At 34.5% G+C, this 20844-nt stretch overlaps 1 pseudogene across 1 annotated transcript in view; it reads left to right on the top strand.

Moving 5' to 3' along the window:
* The window catches only part of LOC149567140 (histone-lysine N-methyltransferase ATX4-like), a 154419-nt pseudogene that overhangs the window by 115213 nt on the left and 18362 nt on the right, over window positions 1–20844 (top strand). The window contains exons 8-14 of the transcript XR_016362350.1: window positions 2183–2288; window positions 2452–2551; window positions 2810–2934; window positions 3029–3174; window positions 3447–3551; window positions 15598–15665; window positions 15757–15967. The product of XR_016362350.1 is annotated as a histone-lysine N-methyltransferase ATX4-like (transcript). The remainder of the gene's footprint in view (window positions 1–2182; window positions 2289–2451; window positions 2552–2809; window positions 2935–3028; window positions 3175–3446; window positions 3552–15597; window positions 15666–15756; window positions 15968–20844) is intronic.

Here is a 20844-nt window from a genome sequence, read left to right as displayed (position 1 = left end):
GATCTAGTATACCAACCCCTAGCATGGTCGAGGGACAATGCCTCTCACGATCATTCGGGAGTAGTGCCCCCAATGGATCTGAGGGGAAGTGCCCCTCACTACAACACTGGCCTTCATGGCACTTAACATGTTTTTTAATTTTATTGCTCTAACCAAGCTCCAAGACTCTTCAAACCTTTCAAAATTACTTGACTTTCACATTTTTAGATTTGTATTGTTGTTAAATTTTGTTTTCATATTTTCATTAATAGTTTCTTTTGTTTGCTAAATAAGGGGCCGAAACCAAAAGCTTTGTATTGAATTATGTTAGAAAAAACATAGTTTACAGCCACATAGTTTCTAGAAGTAGTCCAAGGAGAAACATATTCAAAATGGAAATGAAGAAACTAAGTTTCAAATTGATTACACTAGCCTGTAGGTTGATCTTGATTCACTGCTAGATCAAACACTAGAAGTTACAAGATCACTTTTGCTAAAACCTAGAGAAAACAGAGTATGGCGATTTTTATCAGTTAGTCCTTAGTCTAAGGAACTCAAAGATCCTTTTTCCTCCTTGGGAGTCATTCTTCTTTTCCTCTACTTCCTCATCATCCTCTGACTTGATCTCTATATCCACCTTGGGCACTGGTATATCCTGCTTCCTATCCGACTCTTTAGCTTTGTCCACACTATTTTCCTTTTCCTCTTCCATTGGTTCTTCTTCTTGCTCATTCTTCTCTGGAGAGTCCTCGCTTCCTAGGCCCTCAATTTTTCATCATATTTATATTGATAAACCCTTGTCTAAATCATTTTTTAGCAATATAGTACTACGAGACAATGTGTTCTTCATCTCATCTCTATCTTGTTGAACTTTTAAAACTTCTAACCTTCCTTCAAATATCTTTTTAAGATGATTATCCTCTGTACCCATCTTGGCTAAATCATCTACTAAACTATTCCCTTCTTTGTAGATGTGGTTAATTGTAACCTGCTCAAATTTGTTAATCAAAGATAACACCACTTGCAAAAGAGAATGCAATCTCCAATTCGGGGTAGCCTTGGATCTTAACACATTTATCATAATCACGGAGTCCCCTTCAAATTCTTTTTTTGTTAACTTCAATTCTAAGCATTTATTCTCATTAATAGTTATATACTTTGAATCAGAAAATTAAAAAATCTTTATGGATTTCAATTATGATGTTAGAAATTTATAAGATCCTAAAACCTCTACTTAACTTACAAACATAACATTTGGAGATGGAGAAACCCTAAAATCCTATGATTGTGGCTCACATGAAATTCATTCAGTAGCTAACAATTAACTTGAAAAATGTATATTGGTGGATGTGAGTAGAGGTTTCGAGACAAGATAAAGTGAGTTAAAATTTTAAACAAACAACAAAAAATAGGCTGCCAATCCTAATATGCAAATGGGTATGGGCTTGGGTCCTTTGGTATATGTATGTGCGTGTGCGTGTGTACTTTTGACATTCTGAGATTTTGATTGCAAGCAATTAGACATAGGAGAGCTCAGTTGTTGTAAAAGAGGCAGCTTGGTACTGGCTACAGCTACAGGGTAGTTGTAATTACTTCCTCTAACTGGTTTTCCGTATAATACATACAAATCGATATTATTTGGCGGCTACAGCTTTGTTTTTCTTTGGTTGGAGGTTTCCATGGTAAAAATCTGAATATTGTATGTGTGTTTTTTCATTTGGATGTTTATCTGTATCTGGCACAAAGGGTTCACTTCTAGCATAGTATATGATTGTTCTAATAAAAGCTAAGTTACTAATGCAGGTACAGATGTGAGCACAAGATGTGGGTTTGGGTACAAGAGGCACACACAGTGACAAAATCAAAATTATGTGTGTCTTATATATATAAATATGTTCAAACTTAAAAATTATAAAATATGATTATAAGTAGAGTGATCTGCAAAAATGATAATATTCAAATCTCAAAATGTTATTACACATAACAGCACCAACGATTTTGCAAATCCTGCAAAGATAACACTAGAAAAATTCTGTCAAGGTGAGTTAAGGACTGGGGAAGGGAATCCCAAAATTGTGGTTGTCGTAGCTCACTACAAAGTAGAATCATGCAATAATATAATTTTATCAGGCATTACTGTGACACTGTTTAATGATTTGTATCTGGTAACTTTAGCAGCGTGGTGATTTTTTTTTGTTTGCAGATAAATCAGTTATGTGAAGCTGGATTTCATGGCCTTGGATATTTTAGACCTGAAGGGCAAACATCTGTGAGATTTCGGGAGCAAGAATTAACCAGATGCTTGCTAGGTAAGAGTTTTGACAGATACTCATACCTTGTCCAGGTCAGCCTTACACTGAGTAAAAGATCCTAAGCATTCTTGCAAGCATATATGTCTCAAGAGTATAAAATATTGAAGATATTGCTATTGCTAATGAAAACTAATTTTATTTTATATTCATATCATTGTAGAACCATACAAGCCAATAAAAGTGAACTGGACAACTGAAAGGTGTGCAATATGCCGGTGGGTTGATGACTGGGACTACAACAAAATCATTATTTGCAATAGGTGCTGTGCAAGGACCATGTGCTTAAGTTTGGCATTCATGTTAAATTGTACAGATAAATGCTCTAATTATAAGATAAAATATAATATACACTGGATTCATAAACAAGGTCCGATTTTCAACATCATAAATCATTATATGTAATTTTGATTTCTGATTTTATTTCTTCTTAGTAGAAGTGTCCGCAATGAATCTGTAGGGTATTTTTCAGACAAAACTTAGCCAGGGCAGTATGTCTAACAATTAAGTTTGAAAAACAGATGTCAAATTGCTGTACATCAGGAGTGTTATGGTGCCAGAAAAGTGGAAGACCTTGCTTCATGGGTTTGTAGAGCATGTGAGACACCAAATATTATACGAGAATGTTGCCTCTGCCCTCTAATGGGTAAGATATTCTTATTGATGACATCTGTCATTCTGAACCTGTACGTGTGTTGAAGAAAAAATCATATTCTAACAACCAAGCTCTTTATTTTCAGGTGGTGCTTTGAAACCTTCCACGATAAGTCAATTCTGGGTGCATGTCACTTGTGCTTGGTTTGCAAGAGAGGTATCGTTTTTGAGTGATGAAACAATGGAACCTGCAGATGGCATTTTAAAAATTGATGCAAGATCTTTTCAGAAGGTTTGTTAATATAGTTTGTCGTAATTTATTCCTGATTCTTTCTGAATACCATGCCAAGATAGCTATTTATCCTCAAATTTCTCTAAGTAGAATAAGGAGCAAGAAATATGTATCGTACTTAAGCTTCCTGAAAAAATGCTTTACTAAAGGAATACTTGCAAAAGAACAAAAACATAAGAGCTATTCTTGAGAGTTGCATACAAGAGCAATATCTTTGCAATGTATTGCTAGCAAAGTCTCCAATAATATTTTTTTCTACTTGTGAAATGTAGGTGTGCGTGATCTGTAAGCAGATGCATGGATCTTGTATCCAGTGTTGCAGATGCCACACATCATATCATGCCATGTGTGCATCAAGAGCAGGCTATCGTATGGAGGTATTTGATGCTCACAAGGCTTTTGACTGAATGAGCAATATACTGTTGATTGAAGTTGATTTAATAATGCTAGTTTTTGCATTCAATTTGAGAAAAAAATTGGGAGTTTCATCCTACAAATACTTTTAATGAATTTAAGGGGAGCATTCGATCTAAAATATGTGTTTTTGAGTGAGATTAAATGTTTGATGACATTTTTTCCTGTCCCCAGTTTTTAATTCAATTATTCGAAAATGGCCGATAATAACTTAAAATACCACCATTGGAAGGTAATATTTAGCCTCCATGGACTCTAGTGGTGGAAAATAACAATTTAAATCGAATCTCCCTACTGTAGAGGCCAATACATTAATTGGATACATGCACACTTGATTGTGGCGCAACAGTAAGTTTGTATCTTTTATGACAGTGAGAGCTGGGTTAAATTATTGATAGGGTGTGCTTGTATTTTTACAGGTTGATTGGATAGTTAGCGAATGTATGAGACTATGCTTCTAGTTGATTTTGATTAAATGTCAAAACTAGCATCTAAACCAAGAAAGAGTTATTAGTGTGGTGGAAGTTTATAACCGTGGAACAATAAATTTGGGGCACTTATTGTGATGAGAGCTAGGTTAAAATCTTGATTGATTGTACTTGCAATTCCATAAGTTGATCGGGTTGTTAATGGATGTATGAGGCTGTGGCCCTAGTTAACTTTGATGGAAATGGTACTTTTCAATCAGGCATCTAAACATTGGAAGAGTTGCTAGTATGGTGTAGACCTTGAGGTGTGTCTTCATGAAACTTCCAAAAGGGAAAAAGGATGTATGGAAGGGTTCACAGTTCATTTATTCTTGAGAGAGTTTTACTATATGCAATGTACAATTATATTTTGATTAGCTGCTGGTTTTAATTAACCAAATTCAAAGGAACAAGAGGTTTGCATGTGTTGTACTTCTAGCAACCAAGGTTCTAATCTCGTTGAGGTGTTATTGTCAAGTGTCTATGTTGGGGATGAGGTTCACTGTTTTCTATCTCACTGGTTTGCAGCTCTAATTCAAATGGATAAAAGAAAGATGAAATTTGGTAATATAATGTCAAAGGAAACTAAAACAATCGTCTTATTAAAATAAGCAAACAAAAAGAAAAGATGCCTAACTAGAGATGGTTTAATTAGTTTCAACCACTAATTTGGAAATAGAATATTGCTACTTGAGCAAAAAGTACTTTTTACCAATCTCCAAATCTTAATCATCAATCCAAAAGCTTGTTGAATCTAGACAACTTTTGGCAAATTTAAAGGGAAAACAAGATTGGTACCAACTAATCTTTAAAAAGTGTAATTCAAACTGGAGAAAATATGGCAAAAGGAATTGTAGATAAATAGAAAAGGGTTTTGACTTGAAGAAGACTCATGTAAGAGCTGACAAATATACATATTGAAAACAAATTAGTTGGATGAGCTAAATAAATATAACCCAAAATGCCATTTTTGCAAGAAGGGAGAGGTTGTATGTGTAGGCAGACAAAGGTTTCAACTCATGCTTGCACTAATACAATATGGCTGAAGTTTCATTGTACATTTTCTTTTAACTTATTCTTTAATTCTCACAATTACTACCTCCCCAATTAATCACATGGTACATTACCCTTGTGCCACAATTGTGTGGTACATGGTACTATGTATCGTATATTGGTATCAAAATTGCACAATGTACAATACTCAAGTGTTAAAAAATGGAGCAGACAAGAAGGCTTGAAAGGTTTATTTGGGAATTAATTGGTGGATTGCCATAATAATGCAAATATTTAAGAGTGGCTTTTGTCTATAGGCATGTTGATGTCTATGCTTGAGGACATATTTTAATTGAAACAATCAAGAGTATTACATGAAAACTTTGTGAAATGGGCACCCTTGAATGTCCCAAAAACTAAACCAAATTGCTGAAAGGAATTATGTCAAACAGTTTGCATTCAACTTCTTAAAACCCCTTATAACTCTGGAAATCAAACGTTTATTTGTTTGTTGTGTTTCGTGCATGGAATTGGTATCATACAACATAAACAAGAAAGAAACTACAACAATATGCAAAGTGGAAATGAACTGCTGCTAATAAAATGTTATTTTCAGAATTCATAAAACCAAATACATGGCAGATTTATCAAGTCACTAATTACTTCAGCAATATTGTCATAATACTCCAGCCCATGCTTATGAACTTGCTGCTACAATACTTTGTCCTCCAATCAGTCCACTACCTTCATAATACCATTCCCTCCAAGCGGCATAAGCGTCGGACAAGTAGTGAAGAAGATATGAGCAAAATATCAAATCTGCCTGTAGCCGGAAATGCAACTAAACTGCCTGATAATGAAGCCAATAAGAAAGAATTCCAAAGGCCAAACCCCAAGGGAATGACGTCTAGAATGTTACAAGAGAGGATAGATGTCCTCAAATGCCAAGAACAAAGCTGCAACTCACACACCAATTTCTTCTCATATTCAACCTGTTTAATGAAGCTACAAATGCTTCCTTTTATTCTATTCCCACGGGTCCGTTCAACTCATATGGGCAATGTGGGATAAAGATGTGTAATATAAAACATATATTAAAATACCCCTTATGTCTCCCTTGGGTACACATCACCATAAAATAAATATTAAAGTAACACTTTAATATTTTACAATTAAATTAGACGTTACTTTAATAAAACTTCAGGCATTAAAATGTATTAGCAATCGGACTCCGAATAATGCGAGTGATAGCTCATCGGAAAGCTCTCACCGAGGAGTATCGAATCCAATCACCAAAATTGACCTGCACTGTGTCCTGCCGACTTACTAAAAATAGTAAGTATGCCTGAAACTGAGTAAATCAACTTCGTTTTGGCCCAAACTGGAAATGACTAGGCCAAAACACTCCAAGATCCCATTAAACCTTTCGTTAGCCCTCGGGACCATGTAGAACAAGGCTAACGCACACACACTTGGTCAACTGCTAAAATGGGGACATTACACTTTGAAGGTGTATCCAAGCAGTCCCAAGATCTATAACATCTTCTTTTCACATTGAGAAAATATCTTTCTTTGAATTCATGATTCTCAAAAAGACTACAAGGTTTGGGTTTTTACCCTAAAACAATATTGAGCCTTTACAAAATTATAGAGGCGCACTATAGTAGACAACTAGACTGTACTGTAGGCCCCCCTATAATAGGATAAAATTAGAAAGAGATTTTGTCGCTTATATAAATATTGGAGGATGAAACCATGCAAAAGGATAAACATATCACGACTCACCCAATGTTAAAAATAGAAAACTGAAGAAACACTTTTAATAATTATTTCTTAATATTCCAATATATACTTGATAATGAAGATCCAATAGATACACATTGTTGCACCCATATGAAACAGTTCTATCATGTCGAGTCCTTAGACTACATTCTTCTATCGCTTACCCTTAACATGTTTTAAAACCTTTTCTACTTCACGTTATCTTGTTGGCTCTTTTTTAACCCTCATAGAATCATTAAATAAGTCTCTTGAAGACATCCATCTAGGTAAATGCATTCTATGATGGAAATGACCTCAGAAAGCAAGTATGGAGTTCCAATTTCAAAGGCAAAAGCTTGTTGGTTTCATCTCCCAAGCAATCACACGCAAGAGAGAGAACAAGCATGTCAATGCAAAGGTTCTGCGAGAGGAAAGCACACATAAAGGAATTAAATCATACTTGCAATACAAAAGAGGAGATATTTAAAATTTCAAAGTCTAGTATTGTGTGGCATGCAAAAGTAGGAAATTTTTAAAAATTTGAAGATAGTGTATCGACTTGTGCAATGACAGTGGCACACATCAATACAAGGAATCTTTTTGGTTCAAATTTCAATCAATGAGTAAAGGCACACGACCATGAGTGTCAATGCATCAATACCCAAAAATTTAAGGGTGTAGGTGGATCTAGTAGAGGAATCCAACACTAATAAAGGATTTTTTGTGGAATATTGGGGCACCAAGAGATAGTTGTTCACTAATACAAGCCAAATATTTGTTTTTTAAAGCCTAGTGTGCTAGGTGCATGAGGGTTATGAGTTATTCAAATGCTTTTAAGTCTTCAAACATAGTTGTATGTAGGATAAAAGTGATGTGCTCTAGCTGAAAGGGAGAAATTTAGAAGATGATTTAGTTTATGAATACAAGGCAGGTGCTTGTCTCATAATATTAAAAATTACAAAACAAAAATCAATCAAAAATAATTTCCTGTGCATTAGCATGTGCCTAACTTATGTTGCACACCTATAACAAGAGCACCACAAGTGTGCTAAAGGAAAGTGGGACAAGTCTGATAAGAGAATGACCCATCAATGTAAATAATGATGCTATGTTGTAGGTGTGTATGAAAAGGAGGATGCGCACTCCAACAAAGAGAGAAATTAAAGTAAAGAGTTAATGTTTCACATCTCTGTCAAAAAGGGCCAGACCGTAGCCAATTTATTGCCTAGGCGATTGGTAAAATAATTCAAAGATCTCATGCTAGTCATAAAGGAGTTCTAGCAAATTGTCATTTAATTGAAACTAAAGTTATAAAAAGGTGTGGCTTCTCAAATGGAAATGGTTGAGAAATGTGTGATTCCCTCAATAACAAGAATAAAAAGGAGATCATTTTCTTGAAAAGGGGACATGAATAATCATATCAGAATAAAGGAATTAATTCAAACAATCAATTTGGCATTAAATTGTTATTCTCAAAAGGGCAACAATGAAGGTTGTCAAGTCCTGCCTCATTACTTGTGAGGGGTAGCGAATCCTTCAGGAAATGGATATAGAGGGCACATCAATTCATTGAAAAGCAATCAAGCGATTGAGGAATGAAGGAATCCATCAAATTATCATCTATAGCCAATTAATTTTGGAATCAAGAAACCAAATAATTTCAGCAATCAAGCAATCAGACAATCTATCAATTCATCAAGCAATCAGTCTTGAATTTGAGGACGTGACTTGCAAATGAGGACAAATCCCCTACAAAGTTCATCAAAAGATTTAAGGATGAAACCCTTGAATAGCCTTGGCAAGTTAAGGATGAAAACTCTTAATCTTGCCCCCGCTGTGTTAGTAACAAAAACCTTTGATTCAACAGATTTGGAGGATGAAAACTCTCCATGGTGATCTGAGTTTTAAGGATAAACAGCCTTCAATACTCTTGGCAAGTTATGGATGAAACCCTTAATCTTGCCACTTCTGAGTTAGGAACAAAACATCTGATTCAGCAGATTTGAAAGCATTTCCAAAGGATTCAAAATATGATCGATTTGCAGAATTTTGTCTTGGCATATTGATCTGAATATTATAATAAATTCATAATTTTGAGAAAGCCATTATCATCTCAGTTTGAAGAAGAATCATTGCAGAAAATCAAGATATGTTCTATTACATAATGTTTCCTTCACGAGTCATTGTGTGCCATTAATCTAAGCTTGATTTTTCTAGAGCTTTCTTAGCAGAGTCATGACTTCTACAGCTGGGTCCGTGGTTCCCCCATTCTATCAACATAGTGATATATCCTCCTTTTTATGGTGTAAACTTGCATTTGCTACCCAGGCTGGAAGAATCACCAACTCCCATACCACTCTAATGTCCCTCTCCAGATTCAGGTTGTGTATCCCAGGAGTCACCTCGACACATGATTAGATTGACAGTTGCAAACGCTTCAAATGTTCCTCAATAACTCCAAACATGTCTTATGCAAGCACGATGTATTGTGTCTGTATGGACCCGTTTGTATGACAAACAATGTTGACTAGGGAGGGTGATCTCACCATATGCTTGAATGGTGCCTAAGGAAACCGTACATTGCTATCCTTTGACCATATGGTCCTACTTTATCATATGGTGGTCTTCTTTTATGTTGTACAATGGTGATCCTTGATGTCGTACAATGATTGTTCTTGCCGCACAAATTGCGAATGATTTTGGCGGGTGCTCTTGACTGCCCAACATATGGACTCCAGCAAGTTGTGTTGTATGACCACTAGCCCTTTAGTATGGCGGACGTCCGTCAGTCTAAAGCTCTTCCCTCATAATCGTATTGCTATGTCTAGTGTTACTGCAATGTATAGAATAAGAGACTTAATGCTACGAAGTGCACAGACCAAAGTTTATGCCAAGAAATTATTCAGATTCAGATAATGATATATCTTTGAATATGCCAAATCCGAAACCAACAAGCAAAATGAAATAGGATGAGGGTTGAGTCCCATCGAAACTGTGATAGCTAATAGGGAAGGTCTTTCAATTTTGAAATGGCGTAATAGAACAAACTCCAATTAGAATTCACAGTGAAATGAAACAATTCAAGTCACATAAGAAAAACATCCTATTTGCAAGTCATAAATACCCCATCGTAGTAAAACTTCAGAGGTGCACAACAAGTGTCGACATGACAACAAACACCGATGACCAAATTTAAAAGATGGGCTTGAGATATGCATGGCTTAATTGGCACCCCAAAATACAAATATTATCTTTTATTTTGTTTAGTGATGGGGACATTATAGTTCTATGATAATGGACAACTTGTGTATAGTGTATGGAGGCATTCAAGCACTTAAAGATTACCAAAATTTAAACATTAATCCTAGATGATGAGTGGCGAGCTGGTGTGGAATATGGTTTGAATTTCACTAACTCCATGGTGGAGAACAATATTAAAGGCCAAGGAACATGACCCAACAAAAGTATTTTTCAAAATTGTACAACAAATTATCATTGACCGTTGGGCCTGTTGAAATCAATTATTCAATTGTATGTTGTCATTGATGTTACACAAATGTCACACTCTATTGCTAGTAGTAATCGAGCTCAGAAGACTCCAGTATCAACTGAGCAGGATTCAAAAGGTACCAAGTTTAGAGAACTAGTGTAAATCGAGTTAGGTCTGTCAATGAAGGAGTTCAGTGTTAACTAAGTCAGGTCGGTTACCAAAGGAACTCAGTGTTAATTGAGTGACTCAGTTTTAGTGTCAGTCGAGTGACAATAGATTGTTTTAGTGTCAGCCGAGTAACAACATAATCTTTTTGTCACCTATGTAATTATTGCTAGCCGACCTAGTGGATGTTAATTGTTTATATGAAAGGGTATTCAAGCTAACACAACATTGGGTTTCATATATATGAAAGGTCAAGTTGTGGATTGAAATATGGAAGTATGAAGAAGATAATAAGATGCAAATTAAAAGGGATATCTGATTAAGGGCAGAATATCCAAGGAGCTCCAAAGAATATCAAGAAGGATAAGCCAGAATAGTGATGTGAATCTGCAAATCAATTGCTTCATCGATTAGGTCAATCGTTGTTAATCTCCAACAATTGTAGTAGTGAAGAAATCTCTTAACCGAGTTGACTTAACAGTCATTTTGTAAATCCTCTAACAAGGTGGCATTTCTAGATTGAAGTGTCTTAGGACCTCTAACAAGGCCACTCCTAACAAGGTGATTCAAATCCTTTAACAGGGTCACACCTAACAGTGTGTTTTGTAACCTTTAACAAGGTTGGCTCCTAATAGGGCCCACTTCAGAAGAGTGAAAAGTTGTAACTAGTTGCATTGGTGTTTTCCCAAATTGTGTTTCCACGTTAAATCTTGGTGTCTCATGTGTTCATGTTATTTTCTTACTGCTTTATCTCTAAAGGTTAATACACATTTAATATCTTAAGATTGCTTTGTTCATCGAGTTAGAGTATATATCTAGTTCTAACCGAGCAGTGCAAGGTCTTGGCGTAGAAAGAAGTTTGATTGATATCTAAGGGATTGGAATTTTTTTTTGTGGTAACTGATTCACCCCTCTTATATTTCCAACAGGGCCAGCATGACACCCACTTATTTCTCTTAGCATTTTCTTTGTCACCAAAGTATTCTAGCAAAGAGGTACTTGCATTGCTGAGTGTGGTGCAATCTAGAGATGAGGAGGTTGTTGTTGGCTATAAGGTTGCATTTAGAAAGATATATATAGATGTGGAAAATGTCTTAAGTAAATTTGGCCTATTCATATCTTCGAAAAATCATATGTTTCCACTCTTCATGACAAATACAAGATTAGTATTGATGAGTGGGGGTACCTACAAGGTCAAGGTTCTATTTTCTTTCAACCTCTTGGAATTAAAATTCTTTCACATGTATTTATTTTATAATTTTTTTATTTGATGCTAATGTCCTACATATTATATCAAAATTTATGTATTCTTATAATTTACTTTTAAGTTTTAATTCTTGAATTATAAAATCAAAAACTCAATGTTGCATGTAAACTCAATAGGTTACAAGTCCTTCAGCCGAGGGGAGTTGGAGTACATGTTCCATCCGCTCAGTTAAGAATTAAAGACACCTTTTAGGAGCTCTCTTGGGGGAGTTGAAATGTCAATTATTGGCTATATGTTGCTTTTATTGATAGTCATGTGTTGTTCATCAAGAAGAAGAGTGGGATTTCCAAGAGGCACTAGGATGCTATAAAAGGGAGGCTTGGGCTATTCATCCAGGGTTAACTTCTTATCTTCATAGCTAAAGAGTAATAAAAGAGTGTAGAAGAATATCGTGTAGCTTTATGATGCAAAGTTGTAAAGCCTAAGTGGCTAATATTTTGTTATTGAAGAATGTGTATTCCATTCTATTGAAATAGAAGAGCATGGGCGAGTCTTCATTTCATTGAGAAATAGAGGGCAAATGTAACATCTCTTTTTCCCGTGTCTTAACTAACATCATGTCATTTCAAAGAAATACAATTAATACTTCATATTCATGGGAAGATAGTTATAAAAATTATGTTCATGTGGATGAGATTAATGTTTACAAAACAGTTAAATGGAAAATTTCATAACTAACAATTTGAAAACACTATCAATGATTTTAACAAGGGAAAACTCTACATACCATGGAATTCAAAACCGAAATCTGTCTAGGGATGCTTCTGCAAAACCCAGGTTAATACATATATGCCACTTTAGAACACATAGCTATACCTCTTTATTGAAACACCATTACCATCAAATACCATTATATCATTTAGGGCATCAAATACCACTGTATCAAATAGGGTACCAAATACCACTGTATTATTTAGGACATCAAATATCACTGTATCGTTTAGGGCATCAAATACCAATGTATCAATCAGGGCATCAAATTTCACTGTATCATTTAGGGCGTCAAATACCATTGTATCATTTAGGGCATCAAATACCACTGTATCATCCTTTCTGCTTCCATTGCTATGGCAATAACATTCAGTTAGAAAATACACTCATATTCATTATTCACATAAATGGAAGACTGAAATAACAATCCATCAGATAAACCTATCTCTTGCATATAGATGTATTCCATGTTCAGTTGGAAGATCGACCGATCTATCTGGTTACTAATTACATTGATGAGAAAAGTTACTTTCATTAAAGGAAATAATTGAATCGATTGATATAAATCAATCTATCATATCTTCTACTTGTTTAAACATCATCAAGGTAAAATACCTATTACCAACAAATGTTTGAATGCATAACTCATCTTTGTCTGGTGCATGTCTTGGCATCTTGTGGAGAAGGGAAACATTGTTAGGGGCTTAACCTCCCAACCACGGACCCTCAAAATATTCCCACAAATCTCATTCGAGAAAGGCCCTCCCTACTTGGAATAGACATTGAACACCTTGTCCAGCGATTAAAAATTCTGGTTCTTAATTCCACCACTCGACTTGGCAAAAAGGTACATATTCGACAAACATGAGCTTATCGAATAGTTCTTTAAAAATAAAGTTATCATATCAATTCTGATTCCTGTTCTCTGTTTTTGGAGAACTTCCTTTCCACCTCTTCACCCTCTCTCTTGGCCAACCAGCCGGGTGAGTCCTGGGTGTTTGTTCATAGAGGATATCAATTCATTTGCTGTAACTTAGCTGATGGAAATAATATTTTAGTACTGGCATGACATCGTCCTTAAGACTCAAGGACTTCTCTTAAGAAATTTCAGAGGATTATAATTCAGATTTAAAAGACAAGCTGATTCGAGAAGGAAATCATAGTATGACATATGTATTCAGTTTCAGACTTAACATGGTTAGATAACTTGGTGTGCTTGATCGAATGCACTATTCAATAGACTTAATTTACTTCACATTCAAGCATTGCTCATTGAAAATCCTTGAAACTATTTTGCATCTAGATTTTCGGATGCAATACATATACCAAATTAAAGAATAGAAAAACTATTCACATAACTTGATCAATGAAGGAATGGATCTTGATTAATTCCGAATGGTCGACTCTAAAAAGCCCGATTTTGCCAATGCGGATTTTAGAATGCTGAGACCCTTTAATAGCAGGAATAACAACTCGGTTTCACTCCAATATCAGCCACAAGAATAAGGAAAAGAAAAAGAGAAGAAGGAATGGGGAAGAACAACAATATGAATCATAGCTACTAGACATACTCTTGAGCTTCTATAAAATGAGAATTAAATGGAAGGCTCAATAGAAGCCATGACTCTTGATAGCAGTTACAAGAAGATTATTGGCTTCTTGGTTCACCGATTCAAAAGGAGGAAAATGCCAAGTGTACTCATTGTTTCCCATAGAGACTTTTAATTATAAAAGGAAGAATTCGAAGGACTCATTATTAAAAGAATAATTTATAATTTTATTTATATTTATATATTTGCACACACACACACACACACACACACACACACACACACACACACACACACACACACATATATATAAAATTTTCGAATGGTTTCATCATATTATTTTTGTGTCCAAGGTTATACCTATTAGGATACTCATATCTATATACGTGCATACTTAGGAGATTATTTTATCTCCATATCCTCTCAATGTATATGCATATTTATATATATATGTATGTTAATAGAGATGAGCTTGAATAATTTAATACTATGGTGGCGCCATACTTTTATACTTATGCATATATATATATATATATATAGAATGAAATGATGAGAATACCAACATAAACCATTTAAAGGTACGAATTTTGATTATGTTTAAATATTTAAATGTTTTATATGTTATCCAAGTAGCTCATGGTATTGTCCAATGTACACTCTTGCTTGCCTAGTCGTTTACCCTTAGCCATGGTGATTCAAGATTCACACCTATTTGCCCAGTGATGGTGGTGCCCCTGTGCCCAATTCTTTTCTGACAATGCTTCCACCCCTTTGACGGGCTCCCTACAAAGAAATTCTCCTCAATTAAATCATATTACCATAACAAGTTATTAATCATAAACGATCATAACGGCTAACCACCTTTTCAATTCCCATGAAATCATGATAAATAATCAACTTTCCAAAATAGCTTTAAAATATCATCATAACGGTTAACTAGCATTTCATCTTCACATGAAATTAGAATGATTAACCATCTTACCATTTCGCATGATTTTAACAAATTTTAACTGTCAACTGACTTCACATGAACCTCAATGACTATATGAACATTTTTAAATTGGGTCAAAAATTGGGATGTAGCAGCAAATCATTTCTTACAATTTTCTGATTTATTCCCTTTGTTATGCTATGTATGAATGTTGGGTGGAGTAATCCTCATATGGTGTAAGTGAGCATGTGTTTTGAGTGTGTTAGGAGAATCCCCATCATCAAATCTCCATCTCTAAATTTTGACCTAATGTTTTAATTCAATTGAAAGAAGTTATTAATTTTAAAGAACTCAATTTAATATATAAATGTGATGTATACTTGTCTTATTAAGGTTAGCATTCAAGAGATGTTAAACCATCAAGATCATCAGTGTGATAGCTGCCCTTGTTCTTTATAGTATTATACTAATTGATTTGTCTTGTACTCTAACAACTAAAGGTAATTCGATGTAGAAGGATTCCTATTGCTTTCTTATTTTATATGTTTACCACTGTGATAAGAAATGAATGATATTTTATTCTAATTACAAATTTCTGATGGCTATTTGTTTTACATGTTTTCTGCTTTAGAATTATTTAGTAGATTCTCACAATCATTTATTTGAATGATCAGATGAATTGCTACAATGGCAGGAATGGCAAACAAACGACCCAATGGATCTCGTATTGTGCTTCACATAGGTGAGTTATTCCTGGCATGCATGCTTGTTCTAGTCACACAAAGACTACAGGGTTCATGTTTTGAAGCAGTATATTATTTTATTTTCTACAGAGCTCCAAATCCAGACACAGTTTTGATTATTAACACTCCAAAAGGCACGTTTTCAAATAAAACCACGTTACCTGTGAAGGGAGGCAGGAGAGTTTCAAGTTTAACTGTATTAAACAATGCTGCTGATGAATCAGAAACTGAGACCAAAAAATTGAAAAGTGAATTTCAATCAGCATCCAGATGCTTGCCATTCAATCCTAAGGGTAACAAGGTATTTGATGATAGGCATATTCATTGAATAAGCACAACTTACAGTTTTATTTCTTGTGTCTTGGATGCAGTAGTTTATATCATAAAACTAAATGTAGAAATATCTACACAAATATATTCAATAAGTAGTATTAGATGTTCTGGTTATTAGTACACATGTAGAGAGAGATTCTATGAAACATGAACCCTTGATGTTTGTGGTCTAAGTACATGACCAATCATGTGGAGTTAATTCTCAGGAAAGGGATACATGCATGGGCTCATTGCAAAAGTTGATAACCTGCCATATGATCATATAAGCCCTAAATCTATTCTGAAAACTTTCACTCCTCTACGAGTCATCAATAATGCAAAAGTTCAGTGTTGGATGGACATGGATATGAATATAGCTATTTTTGAAGACGTTTTATATTGATACAACACAAAAACAGTTGTAAAATAAAATAAACCAAAAAGATAAATTTAATGATAATAAATATTAAATAATGAATAATACATATTGAACAAAATTATATATCATTAAATTAATCTTGATAAAATATTATAAGCCCAATAATCAACTTTATTAAACTTCATGACATTTTAATAATTAAGCTTGAATTAAAAGTGAAATTGCTTTAAAGTTTAAACTTGATAAATAAATATAAACTTAGAAGATAAGGGGAAAAAATGAACATAAATTAATAAAATCTTTCTTTGTATTCATGCTTCCTGTTGGTCCTATGTTGTTTATTGCCCCCATTTGACACTTCATTACAATATTTTGCTAGTGGATTTGGAAATGATGACTCAACCAATGTGACAAAGCAGGTGGTGATGATGAGATTAGACTGAAAATCAGCACAATGTTGCCCTTGTTGGCCATTACAGATAAAATACAATAGAACATAAGTAAATACAAATAGATAAAAACCCTAATGTCATCCATCATTTCAAGAACAAACATTTTTTATTGCTAGAAAGAAAAATAGTGATGGAGAAAGTTGCATGCCAATTCAAAGTAGGTGCTTGCAACATGAAAGCCATGTGGGGTCATCAAACTGTTGCTTGTGATTGTTTCTAATATATTACTGCTATTTTTTTTGGTATAAAGAAAATATCATGAAAATGTTGAATCGATGCATGATATGCATAAAACATGGAGAGGCCTATAATAATTATAAAATAAAATAATTTAAAGTACACATGCCTTCATCATAATTGAGAAGGACTTACAGTAGTAACTATAAGTAATGTTAAGGTTTGGCAGGCCACAAATGTTTCACCTTATTATATTTTAAAGGATAAAATACTAGGGGCCTAACTTGTTTATCCCCCTTGGAAAGACATTTCTCTTAATGCTTAGTAAGTCTAGATGCTTCTATATGAATTGTTCATTTGCTCATGTTGGATATTTAGTCAAGGATTCTTCCTCTTAATTAGGAACTCTAAGACGACTTTCTTTCGCAACTGTTTCACTCATTTCTCAATGATTGTCTCATGCTCCAAATCAAATTTCCTCGCTTCATCTAACTCATGTAATTCTAACTGGATTGGAATATCATTAACGATTGCTTTTTCCAAACAAGAGAGATGGAGATGAAGTTTAGAAGAGGGTGGAAGCCAGGGTTAACTTTATTGGCAAATATTCGCCAAATGGTGAATCCCCTCATCAGGGACCTTGAATTTGGTGAATTTATTTGCACTTTTGGGGTGGCGATGTTGCCCACACTTCATGAAAACTGGGTCCCATGCTTAGACTAATCGCCAATAATGATACATAATCGTTTTTATTTTGGCAATGATTTCGCCATTGGAATCTAATCTGTACACACGGTAAATTTAATATTTTCGCCCACAATTTTCGAGGCTTGTCTTATTTGTCACATTCGCCAATATATGGTAAAACTTTAAGTTAGGTTATATGATAAGTACATATACTTGACACGTGTTTCTATTCTAGAGACTTTTCAAGTAATCTTTTATCCTTTTAAGCTTTGGCCTGAAATGGATTTGATTGTGGACAAGTGTCATCTTTCCGGAGACTTTCTCTAAAACTTGTTGTCTTTGAACATTTAGGCCCAAAATAGGATTTATACCATTGATTTACGATCATCTAATGGTTATTAAAATGAGTTACTATGTTTTAGGTGATATAAAATATGGTTTCTAGGTATTCGTACTTTTGGTCATGATTTTCTTCAATAATTAAAGATTTGCCAAGGTTTTACAAAATTTTCATACAATGGAAAAAAAATCGCCAAGAAACTAAATTTTTTCCAGGTTTGAAAAAAAAAAAATCACTAATAGAAATTAAAATTTTCCCCCTAAAATAATGTTGGATTCACCAAGATTTTATATTTTTTTCCAAAGGGGGGCTTCTTAAAGTATTCGCAGGGGGAAGCTCCAACGTACAGGCTACGCTTCCTATTCAATGGAGAACCTTATGGAGACCATAGAATTTGTGCAAGCTTGATGTTCTTAGGTTGCTTATGTGAGAATTGTTAATAAGGTTGGCATTGAAGAAACACACACACACAAACACACTCTCCTCATAATGCATCTCACTACAATGTTGATCTGCTTGTTTCATCCTAGTTTGAGCCATAACTAAGTTCTCCTTAAGGATTTGTTTTAGTTCTTATTGGTGCTATGTAATGCTAATATAAGATTTTAAGATTATGGGACTATTTACTTAGAATAAAATTGCATGAGACTTCTTTCTAGTTTAACTTCTTTACTTTTTTAAAAACTACAATATCTTGTTTATGCGCAAGACTTATATTGATGATACTAGTTATGTAATAATGATTATCTTTCAACTCAATGAATTATCTTTAGCAAAATGAAGTGCTATATATCAAAAGCACTATACTAACTGATATACTGTAACTTGAAGAATCTTGTATCATGCAATCGATGTATATGAAACGGATATATTTGGTATTCAGATCTGCAATATGTGAGCCTTATATCAATATTCAATTGTTATATAGACGCACTGGTTATCTCTGATATGGATACGATACTCCAATCTGCAATGTATAAACTTTGCCACTTTGATGTTATGGAGTTAATTTTGCTGTCCCAGATATAGCTTTTCGATCTCCCCATTATCACTTATGGCATTGATTCATTGAAACAACAATTGTCATTTCTGATATTACTTTAGAAGTATGCAATGATGCTGCAGATTTCATCTGACCAGATCCCCCACTTCAAGGTGATCACTTGTCTGATATACTGATTAAAATGGCAATGTCTCTTGATGTTGTTCTTGATTGATATCTTTTAATATATTGAACCTGTTATGAGGTTCTCACACCATCACAACCGCTGTGAATGGGGACCCCCTCATTTTGCTTGGCAGTAGGCTAGTTGTCTTAGGCAGTCCTAGTTTAGTGGCAATTTTCAAGTCTGCAAGTCTTAGAGATGAGCTTTAGCAACTTTGGCTCATTGGGTAGTCAAGTCAGTAAAGGATATGATTGAGAGCTGGGCCAAGCTGGTCAAGGATGTGAAGTTGAAATCAAGGGATTTGTGATGACATGAATTGAAATCTTTTGAAAATCCTTGCTCCAATTTCAATTTTATCTTAGAAAGTCAAGAAAAGTTGTGGGAGATAACAAAGTTTTGGGAGATAACACTGTAGAGATCAAGAAGTTAACATGGTATCAGAGTAGCAGGCTATAAAGTCAGCACTAGACTATAGGAAGTGGGAATGAGAAATGAAAATATGATAGAGAAAGGAATTATCATATCAGAATTCATTATAGAGAGAAAATAAAGGGACCGATCCTATGGGAAGTGCAGAATCGAGAAAATTATGGCTTCTTCAGAACAAGTTTAATTATTAAGACTGGTTGCTGGACAAATAATTTTAATATTGGTTCAGAAGTATGAAAGGTTTTGTTCAAATTGAAATATTCGATGGGTGTGTAATGTTACACCTTATATAGTTGATGGCTTTATAAAATGAAATTAACAAGAGAATCATCAAAAATAACTTTTAGATATGATACATACATTATGGACTTCTCATTTGATCATTCCAATACAAAGAATCAAAGATCAGTTCTTATGGAAGCTTTAGCATATAAAAATCAAAGATAACAACCACCTCAGTCGTGTGGCACAAGGATACACCGTAGAGGATTCCATCCAGAAATACGGAGCAGCAACATGTCGGGAGATTAAGCAACGATCCAATTATAGGGAAACTGATTGTCAGCATCAAGGGGTTAATAGGGAGTCGGAGTTAATAAGTTTGCAGAATAGTCATTCAGGTTGAGACACACAGAATCGCTTCCATTACAATTCTTAGTCGACAGTAACAATAGTATCATATGTATCACTTTCTAATGGCCATATTATTAATATCAAATGTCTTGTTGGAGGCTGGTAGCAATTTACGGCACTGGAAATGTACACCCAATAATATTGAGTATGCCCAAAAAATATTAATATGTGCACTGGTATTCATCAGACGTGCGCACCCCTCAACATGTTTGGCGATAACAATAATAGACCAGATGATTGCATATCCTTAGTACAATAGGTATGGACCGGCTACCGTGATGAGAATATCCACAGAGTTGGTTTCCTCAACTCCCCATGGCAATACTTCTTGTGGTTTGGTCAATCATATTGCAGTCTGTGAAAGATTTGGTAAATCATATGTGCTGTAAATGATACGTTTGAATCACTTACCTATACCCTAGAAAATGGATCATTGAAGATAATCAAATTGCACCACATTCAGATTGCAGCATCTATCTATTGCAGCATATACAAAGGATATTATCACAGATAGCCATGCATATACCAGGAGGTATATATATGATTATAACTGTCAGAAAGAGCAGGAAAGAAAGAGATCACCAAACTCACAGAGTTGGGGAT

This window comes from Cupressus sempervirens, chromosome 3 (assembly GCF_028749045.1).
Source record: "Cupressus sempervirens isolate cs-2001-9-10 chromosome 3, ASM2874904v1, whole genome shotgun sequence".
Taxonomy (NCBI): domain Eukaryota; kingdom Viridiplantae; phylum Streptophyta; class Pinopsida; order Cupressales; family Cupressaceae; genus Cupressus; species Cupressus sempervirens.
Note: the sequence above shows the minus strand (reverse complement) of the source record. Positions and strands in the feature narration are given on the sequence as shown.